General features: G+C 44.7%; 1 protein-coding gene across 2 annotated transcripts in view; it reads left to right on the top strand.

Annotated features, from left to right (window-relative positions):
* Nucleotides 1-1,215: 1,215 nt before the first annotated feature.
* Nucleotides 1,216-9,013, top strand: part of FAM169A (family with sequence similarity 169 member A) — a 138,711-nt gene continuing 130,913 nt past the window's right edge. The window contains exon 1 of one of the 2 annotated variants that reach the window (XM_075932270.1): nucleotides 1,216-1,345. The gene's annotated coding sequence lies outside the window, so the exon portion shown is untranslated. The remainder of the gene's footprint in view (nucleotides 1,346-9,013) is intronic. The other variant, XM_075932275.1, reaches the window with a different exon arrangement.

Here is a 9,013-nt window from a genome sequence, read left to right as displayed (position 1 = left end):
CCGGATTGTAAAAATGCTGCTAGATCAGAATTGTCCAGATAGAAGCACTGGTGGTAGTGTTTTACATTTCCTTGGCACTTGCATGTTACAAAGCAGTAAACAGGCCACTTCGTTTCACAGAATCTTTTCTTGGTCAAAACTTCCATTGACATCAGGATGTTGCCTGAATTAAATCCTTAGTATTTCCCTTTATACACAACGTGGTCACTTGGGGATTTTGAAAATAACATTGAAACTCCACAAACTGTGCAAACGTTTCCCTGGCAGAATACAAGTGCCAAGTCTGCTTTCATTGTAAACCAGTAGAAATCCAGGGGATCTGTTCTGCTTTCAGTTAACTTACCCTGGATATAAACTGGAGTATTTGGGCCAAATACTGCTCATAATGTTCTCAGTTGGCAGCAAAGCACTTCATAATGCTCCAGCTGCTCTAATACACATGCATATCACAGCTATATCTGGGCTGTGCTGCAGCCCACAATAGTCTGAATGGCCACTTCCCCTGCTATTGCTGATCCGTTCCCCAAATGCCCCATGCCAACTGTTAAAAAATGGGAGAGGCACCAGGATGTACACCAGTCCTACATTACTTGTCATTCTACAATGGGAACCTTTCCTCAAGGGCCACAATCTGACCTCTTGTTCTCCTCTTCAAGGTTGTAAGCAGCTCAGCTCTTGTTATATTTATGTGCTGAAGTAAGACTCAGTATTCTTACCTATATCATAGAGCTGGAAGGAACCTTGAGAGGTCATCAAGTTCAGTCCCCAGCCCTCACAGCAGAACCAAGTACCATCCCTACAGATTTGCCCCAGATCCCTAAATGTCCCCCTCAAGGCTTGAATTTACAATGTTGGGTTTAGCAAGCCAATGCACAAACCACTGAGCTATCCCTCTCCCCCACTCCAGTATGCTCAGTCACACACTCTGCTAGCCTTTGCTCTTACCTGATCCCCTCCCCCCCTCCAGTATGTCCAGTCACATACCTAACCATTCCCTTTGGCTCATTCTTTTCTCCACACCACCTTCTCAGAGATAAATACATTGCCTGTCCAAGTAGCCCCTAGGGTTGCCAGATGGTTGAAACAAAAATACTGATTAAAAAAAACCACCAACAACAACACTGGGAAAAAATTCTGTTGAAGAGAAAAAAAAAAAAAAAAAAAGGACTCCAAGACTTAAGCAAATATAAATATATATAAACACAAAACAGCATTAAAACAGCATGTTCAGTGAGTGCAGGGATAGGAACAGGGGAGCGGTTGAGCACTACGACCCAGAAGAGTCATTTCTTCCTCTTGGTCTTTTGCCAGCAGCCATTTTGTGCCAGCAGCCTTGGGGAACCAGGTAAGCATCGGGTCTGGGTTCGAGGGGCTGGAGGTATTGGGGGCTAGGGCGGGGGAGGCCGGGCTCTGAGTGTTTGTAGGGTTGCCAGGTGCCCAACATTTTTGCCTCCTGGCCGGGGGGGAAAAAAATCAGAAAATACTGGACATCTTAGGTGTCCAGTATTTTCTGATTTTTTTTACTGGACAGGAAGTAAAAATACCAGATTGTCCAGGTGAATACCGGACACCTGGCAACCCTAGTAGCCCCATGGGTTTTGTTTGTTTCTTTCTTTTGGTGACTCAATCTATAAAGTTTTACTTTTGGGCCCCAGTATCATAGCCTGTAGCCTGTTGGGATGCATCCCGGGGAATGAGGGGTGTCCCCCTCGGGGTCTGTGGGTGGCCACTGCAACCCACTACAGGCTGCGGTCCCTAAGCAGTTAGGAGCCCAGCCCTAACACAGGGCAAGGGCTGCAGTCATTAAACAGTTAGGGAGCCAGGCCCCAAATGCAAGGGAGGCTAGCACATTTAAACAGTCAGTAATAAAAGAGCTAGAGGCCCAGCCCTAGGCAGGGCAAGAGCCTCACACAAAGTAAGCCAACCAGTAAGCCCTGGTAAGTAGTCTGTCTCCTTGTTCAGAAGGGATTCAGGCACTTTGCCTGTGGCTGCAAACCGCAGGAGGGGAGATTGCCACCCAATCAGGAGCTGGCAAGGGGGAAGCAGGCCTTCCCTACACCACCGCGTCCCAGCCCAGGGCCTTCCCTACACCACCGCGTCCCAGCCCAGGGCCCTTACAGCAGCCAAGCAGTTGGCTGCTGGATCAGCAGGGATCCTGGTCCAAAACACATTGACCTGTTATGTCAGGGTCAGCGAGGGTGTACACTGCAGCTCGCTGACCTTTGGCCAGACCAAGGTCAGCTGTCCCTGGGCCGGCTCCATTTCTCCCCTCCTTGTATGGTACCTTTAGTTGGGGCAGGTCCTCAGGGCTGCACAGGTTGAAGTCCTTTGTCCAGATACTCAGGCCCTCTAGGTTATCCTCCAGGAGAGGGCCCAGTGGCCCTGGCCAGCCATCTGCTTCCCCCAGGTCCAGTTCCTCGCTGGGTTGAACTGAGCAGGCTTCTGGTTCCCTGTCAGTCTGGGGCAAGAAAGCCGCTGGCTGGCTGGAGAGAGAAGGCTTCTGGCAGAGCCCCAACTGACCTTGCAGCCCTGCCCCCTGGCTTCTTCCCAGGTGAGTCATCCAGGTGAGCCCGCCATGGATCAGGGCATTTCCCTCTCAGGGTCTGGAGGTGGCCACTCCAACCCACTACACAACCCTCAAGAAGGCTTTACTCAAGAATTAGCTCAAAAGAAATCAGTGGGCCAGATTCTGATTTGGTGACTTTTAAAAGAGCCAGTTTCACAAAGCTGAAAACAATTGAGGAAAATCAGTTGGGAGGAAGAATTTAATTAGAAAAATGTGAATGGAATTGGGAACTGCTTAAGAACATTTTACTGAATGCCCAAAATGACTCAATCAAGGAAGAAGTTAATATTGGTTTTAAAAACCACCTGGTTTAGAGGGAAACTGATGCAGCTAAAGAAAATAAAGAAATATGGAAGAAAGAGGAAGTTTATAGTAATTAGGAGTGTAGGACACCAACAATGGTATTGGCCCATTAGCAGTGGCAGCTGGTCAATACAGGCGAACTAGGCGGTCGCCTAGGGTGCCAAGATAAATGGCCGTTGAGGGCTTTGGAGGCAGGGGCGCTGATTACACGCTGATCGTGTGTTTCGCCTAGGTTGCCAGTTGCCAGCAGCTCGTCTAGGGCCTCTCCTGCCCATTAGGACATCAAAATGTTAGCATTATCAATAATAATAAATGCAGAAGCATTCAGTAAATATCTACAGGCAGTCCCCGGGTTACATGGATCCAACTTACATCAGATCCCTACTTACAAACGGGGTGAGGCAACCCCGCACTAGCTGCTTCCCCCCAGCAGACGAGGGAGATGCAAAGCTAGCGCCCCCACCAGCAGACCAGGGAGACGCGGAGCGGCTTTTCTCAGCAGACACCTCAGCTTGAGAATAAAGGACTGAGGGAAGTGAGGTGTGGGAGAATAAAACTGAGCTCTGGAGAAATGTTTGGCTAGAGTTTCCCCTACAATATGTACCAGTTCCAACTTACATACAAATTCAACTTAAGAACAAACCTACAGTCCCTATCTTGTACGTAACCCGGGGACTGCCTGTATTTGGGGAAAACAAATAATGTAATCACATCATGAGATACCATACTACTTTCATTCCATTAGTACCTCAGGAGGATGTTAAACTATAGCTACTAACTCTAGACATTAAATCAGTGGGTCCAGATAACTTGCATCCAATTTTTTTAAGAGATGGCTGAGGAGCTCTCTGGACTATTGTTTTTCAATAATCTTGTAACACTGGGAAAATTTCAGAAGATAGGAAAAAAGCCAATATTTTAAAAGGGTAAGCGAGATGACTGAGATAACTACAGACTTCTCGGTCTGAGATTGATCCTGGTCAAGATAATGGAGCAGCTGATAAGCCATTAATTAAGGAGTTAAAGGAGGGTAATGTAACTGATGCCAATCAACATGGATTTATGGGAAATAGATGCTATCGAAACAATTTGTAATCTCATCAAGAAAAGTACCAAGTTTGGTAACTGTAATATGGATGTAACCGATTTGTAAGGCACTGACTTGCTACAGCAAGATATTTTGCTTAAGCAGCTATAAAATTAATATGTCACACATGTAATGGATTAAAAGCTGGCTAACTGACAGGTCTCGCAATGTCACAATGTAAATGGGGAATCATCAAGCAGGAGTGTTTCTATGGGATGCCACAGGGATTGGTTCTTGACAAGGTATCCCTATCGATATGCAAAACATGCAGCTGCATGGGACACCATGAAATCTGGGGCACCAAATTGCCCCAAATGTCATGGTGCCCTGCTCAACTGGATGCTACATGTGGGCTCTGCCAGCCCCAGACCAGCCCTTCCCCTCCCCCTCCAGGTGGCAGTGAGCAGTGTGCGCATGGGCCAGAGGACTCAGGAAGAACAGCCCCCCAGAGTCCTTTGGCTCATTCTTACTCTGAGCTAGTGTGAGTATAAAGAGTAGTGTAGCTCAAGTAGCAGAGGCTGTGTCAAATACAAATCCACCTGAAATGGGTAGATTTGTACTCAGCATAACTAAGCGAAGTCTTTGCTCCTGGTGCCTAGGCTTCTGGGCGAGCTAGTTGGGTGTGTGTTTGTATGTGCGTACTTTCACCTCTAGATAATCAGGTAGATGTGTTATCAATCTATGACCTCCATTACCTAGACCTTAGTGCATCCCGTCCTTCTCAGCACTTTGCACAACCCACATTTGCCATGCTTGCTTATCACCTGCTGTGTGACCTAAGTGGTCCCATTTCAAATTAAATTTTTCTCTATCATTGATAATCGTACTTGTCCAAGTCATCCTAGGTCTTCCCTTCTTTTTTGTTGGATTTTCTGGCTATCAAACTGAGAGCCACAATCGATAGTTGGTTATCATCCATTCGTAACACATGCCCTCACGACTGATGTTTTCTTACAAATTATTTGCAATAGAGACCTCGCTTTAGTCATTTTTCTGAGCTCATTGTGTTTTCTTTCCTCATAGCTTATTTTTTATATTCTCCACAAGCTCTTATGATGAAAAGCATCTAACTTCTGAGCATCTGTTTGCTTAAGTTGCCAGATTTCATGACTGTAGGTTGCTATGGCTACAGGGATGGCTGAGTGGACGCTTAGTTTTGTATGTAAGAATTCAATATTACGTTTCCAAATGTTCCTAAGTTTACCAAAAGCTGCGTTCACTTTGCCAATCCTTATTCTTATTTCCTCGGAGCATGTACCATCTTGGCTTATTGTGCTTCCAAGATATTTGAATTGATCTGGCAGCTGTTCATTGTCAGTTTTGATGTTTAAATCCACATCTCCAATTATCATGATTTTATACTGAATCACAGTCCTACCTTCTCCATAATTTCTTTAACTTAATTTGTGCATGCTTGATGCCCTTCATCATTTTTATTTAGAAGAGTAATGTCATCAACAAAATCTATATCAAATCTCAAATGATTCCTCGTGAAGCCATATTGATTATTCTTACATTGTTTGAGACCATAATCAATGATGAGCAAGAACAAGAATGGAGACAGGATGTACTCTTGCCTGGCCCCTGTCTTAATTTTGGATGACTTACTTAATGCTCTATCCATTTGAACACATTTTGAGTAAGAATAAAATGCCTTCCTTACATTGGTAAGTTTCATCGGAATTTCATACTGCCTAACAATTTTCCACATTGTAATCCTATTTACAGAATGCTTTTTGAAAGTCTATGAAATTAATACCCAGGGTTCCTTGAAATGAATTTGCTTTCTCATTAACCCTTTTTAAGGTGAAAATCGCATCTGTTCATGAATCTCACTTAAAACCAGATTGTTCCTTCCGAAGAATGGTATCTACTTTTCCTTTCATCCTATTTAACACAATCACATCTAAGAGTTTTTCTGTGATGGAAAGAAGTCACTCCTCTCCAGTTCAAGCAGTTTCTTAAGTCTCCTGTTTTCAGAAGCTTGATAATTCCAAGTGTCTATTCTTCTGAAATTTTCTTCTGACCATATTTTATTGCATAATGAACATACTTCTGTTGCCAACTCTTCACCCACATATTTGAGCATTTTGGGTTGAATGCTATCTAACCTTGGTACCTTGTTGGTTGTTAGCTTGCGTAAAGCTTTCTAAACCTCATTAACTTTGATTTGAGATGCATCGATGTCTAACTCTGGCAGTTCCCCTTCGTTGATCTCAGGCTAAGTTGCTGGATCAGGCTGGTGAAGCACTTCTTTGACGTATTCAACCCACCTATTCTCTTGTTTTCCTGGAGTCTTAAGAGTTTCACCACATTTCCCATTTACTGGGACTCTGTTAAAGTTAAAACTATACCCTGCAAGCCAGGGGTGGCCAACCCATTCTGGGCAAAGAGCCACAATAGCAGTGGATCTAGTGCGAAGAGCCAAGGCAAAGTTGTTGAGGGGAAAAAAAAAAGGACTTGTACTTTAACCTCCTTAAGAAAACGTATTTAAACGTGTTTAGAGGCTTTTTGGCCAAAATAGGCTCCTGCTGGCCGATGTCATCTTTAATTCTCCGTCTTTCATGGCCACACCAGACAGCTCCTCTGCCCAGGTCAGCACAGGGAGCCAGGAGAAGAGGGCCGTTTTTGGGGGCATGGGGGTGGCTTACGAGCCATGGGGGGGGGGGCTTCGCGAGCCGCACCCGGGAGTAGGGGGGGAAGAGCCGCACTCACGAGCCTCGGCTAGGCCACGGCTGCTGCAGGCTGTTTTAAGATAGTATAGATAGTTCTAGAGTCATTTCTTTGTTTTGTATCTTCATCTTCCTTGGCCTTGCTTTCTATCTAATTCTGTTGATCCTTTTCACAGCAAATATTTACTTCTTTGTCAAGAATTCTATAGAATAACCTTAATTTGAAACACTTTACTTATCTGTTTTCTCCTCTGATTATTGTATTCCCATGTTTGTGCTGAGATCCATTGTTCTTTGATGGTCCCTCTTTTTCTACCAGTCATCTTTTCTGCTGCTTCAATGATAGCTGTTTTAAAATGGTCCCCACATTTCTCTATGTTGTTTGCTTTATAGTTTGAGAGCCTCAAATCTGTTTTTAAGCTCAATCCTGTACACATTGAAAGATTAAGGCTTGTTAATATCAGGGGGACAAAACGATTATTTATTCAGGTGGAAGTAAACATGAGCGAGGAGTCAGAATTATAATGAATATGGCTGTGAAACAGTCACTAATGGCCTGGCAGCTAGTATCAGACAGGGTACATACAGTGAGATTTAAATCCAGACATGTGAAGTGTACTGTAATATGAGTATATGTACCCACAAATGATGCTGATGAAGAGAGTAAAGACAGTTTCCACACAGAACTAAAAAGTGTGATGACAGTAATACCAATCCATGACCTAGTGCTCATTATGGAAGACTTCAGTGCCCAGACTGGAAAGGAGAGGAGAGGCTGGGATCTTAAATTTTGATTAATTGACTAATCAAATAGTTGATGCAATTTGCATTGACTATTTGATTAGTCGATTACGGCGCCTCCGCCTTTGAAGTGTAGAAACAGCCCCAGAGCTGTTGCTACACTTCAAAGGCGAAAGTGCTGTGGGGAGCACGGGGCCAGTGAGGCAGTCTCCAACTAGCCCCATGCTCCCTGCAGTGTTTCAAAGCAGCAGTGCTACGTGGAGCCTGTGGTCAGCAGGGGAGGCCACAGCTGATCCTGGGCTCCATATGGCGCTGCCGCTTTGAAACACTGTGTGGAGTCTGGGGACTCCCCAGTTGACCGTGGGCTGCATGTGGTGTTTCAAACCAGCAGCACTACATGGGGTATGTCTACACTACCACCCTAGTTCGAACAAGGGTGGTAATGTAGTCAACCGGAGTTGCAAATGAAGCCCGGGATTTGAATTTCCCGGGCTTCATTTGCATCTTGCCGGGCGCCGCCATTTTTAAATGTCCGCTAGTTCGGACTCCGTGCCACGCGGCTAACCGCGGCACGAACTAGGTAGTTCGGACTAGGCTTCCTATTCTGAACTACCGTTACTCCTTACTTCACGAGGAGTAACGGTAGTTCGGAATAGGAAGCCTAGTCCAAACTACCTAGTTCGTGCCGCGTGTAGCTGCGCGGCACGGAGTCTGCACTAGCGGACATTTAAAAATGGTGGCGCCCGGCAAGATGCAAATGAAGCACGGGAAATTCAAATCCCGGGCTTCATTTGCAACTCCGGTTGCCTACATTACCACCCTAGTTCGAACTAGGGTGGTAGTGTAGACATACCCATGGAGCCCAGGGTCTGGTCTCAGGCTCCACACGGTGCTGCTGCTTTGAAGCACCCCCTCCTTATCCCCACCTTGCTGCCTCTTTCTGATAGAGACAGCAGGGGGGAGAACAACTAGTTGACTACTGTGTTGACTATTTGACTAGTCATTCACGTCCCTACTGGGAAACAGTTATAGGCCCTCGTACAACTGAACATTCTCTAGAATCCTAGAATGTTGTGCGGAAAACAATTATTTGCAATTCATATTTTCAGATTAAACACATTCATAAAGACCTGATTATCCCCAGACGGTCAAATACAAAATGAAACAGACTATATGTATCAGTCAAAGATGGAAAACATCTGTGACTAGATGCCAGAGCTATTAGAGGAGCAGATATAGGAAACCTCTATTGCAGATGGCTAGCATTAGATTAAAATGTAAAAAGCTGGAAAAGAAGGTTAGCAGATCCAGGCTATTTGACATGACCTCCTTTTGCACCAGTATAAATCCAGAATCACACTATTGACTTCAGTCAGATCAGAATCTGGCCCAACAAGATTCATTTCATGAATAAGAACTACTTAGCTGAAAAAGGGATATCAACTTCTAAACTCATTGAAGCAGGGAACACATCTTTCCTCTGTTAAAGATCACTAATTTATGGTTCATGATTTCATTCATATTTTATCTTAGAAGTTTGATCAACTTCTGAAATAAAGAATGTAAAAATCACAAAATTGGATTTCAGTGTTTGGAATAAACAAGTCTCTTTCAATGTGTGGGTGGGGTTGTGGTGTGAAATAT

The sequence above is a fragment of the Pelodiscus sinensis genome, chromosome 6 (genome assembly GCF_049634645.1).
Source record: "Pelodiscus sinensis isolate JC-2024 chromosome 6, ASM4963464v1, whole genome shotgun sequence".
Lineage (NCBI taxonomy): Eukaryota > Metazoa > Chordata > Testudines > Trionychidae > Pelodiscus > Pelodiscus sinensis.
Note: the sequence above shows the minus strand (reverse complement) of the source record. Positions and strands in the feature narration are given on the sequence as shown.